Source organism: Geospiza fortis, unplaced genomic scaffold (assembly GCF_000277835.1).
Source record: "Geospiza fortis unplaced genomic scaffold, GeoFor_1.0 scaffold40, whole genome shotgun sequence".
NCBI classification, from domain to species: domain Eukaryota; kingdom Metazoa; phylum Chordata; class Aves; order Passeriformes; family Thraupidae; genus Geospiza; species Geospiza fortis.
In genome coordinates this window covers 10,107,718-10,108,260 of record NW_005054297.1, presented here as the reverse complement: position 1 = coordinate 10,108,260, position 543 = coordinate 10,107,718, and the positions used below count along the sequence as shown (strand labels likewise).

The 543-nt window shown below is 47.5% G+C and overlaps 1 protein-coding gene across 13 annotated transcripts in view; it reads left to right on the top strand.

Annotated features, from left to right (window-relative positions):
• The first annotated feature begins 408 nt into the window (after positions 1-408).
• The window catches only part of APBB2 (amyloid beta precursor protein binding family B member 2), a 107,015-nt gene continuing 106,880 nt past the window's right edge, over positions 409-543 (top strand). For 7 of the 13 annotated variants that reach the window (XM_031055408.1, XM_031055403.1, XM_031055383.1 and 4 more), the window contains exon 1: positions 476-492. The gene's annotated coding sequence lies outside the window, so the exon portion shown is untranslated. Of the gene's footprint in view, positions 493-543 lie in introns of all 13 variants that reach the window. The other 6 variants (XM_031055387.1, XM_031055347.1, XM_031055392.1 and 3 more) reach the window with 1 other exon arrangement.

The window sequence follows — 543 nt, the reverse complement described above, 5'->3', positions numbered from 1 at the left end:
GATTAATTTTCTTCATGACATTCAGTGTTTGTGCAGGGGAAAACTGCAGCTCTGTGTTACAGTGTGGAGAGAGAGAATTTAAAATGTGCTTTGCAATGTCTCTCTTACATACCTGAGCTGCCATGGTCTGGCAGCAGGTAGTGACCCCTGCTAGGAGGATCCCTGCCCTGCAATGCCTGGATCCTCTGTTCTGCTTTTACTTCTCCTGTGTGCGCGTTGTAGGACGTGGATGGCTTTAAGGATGTAAACTGAAGGTGGCTGCGTGGGTTACTCAGTCATTTGTCAGTGCTCCTCTGATTCCCAGGCTCCTGCTGCTTCTTCTGGTATCCTGCAGCTTTGCAAGCTCAGTAGTTTTCATTAATGCCTCTTGACTCTTCATAAATGAAAATATATATTTGGTTTTGTTTTGCAGCTTGCCTGATTTCTGCAGTGACCTCAGAGGGTGCTGGTGCTCCAGAACTTGGTGCTCTTGTACACAACAAGCTGGGAAGAGTAAGTAACCATCCTCCCTGTCTCGGGATCCTCTAGGGTGGGGACACTCTT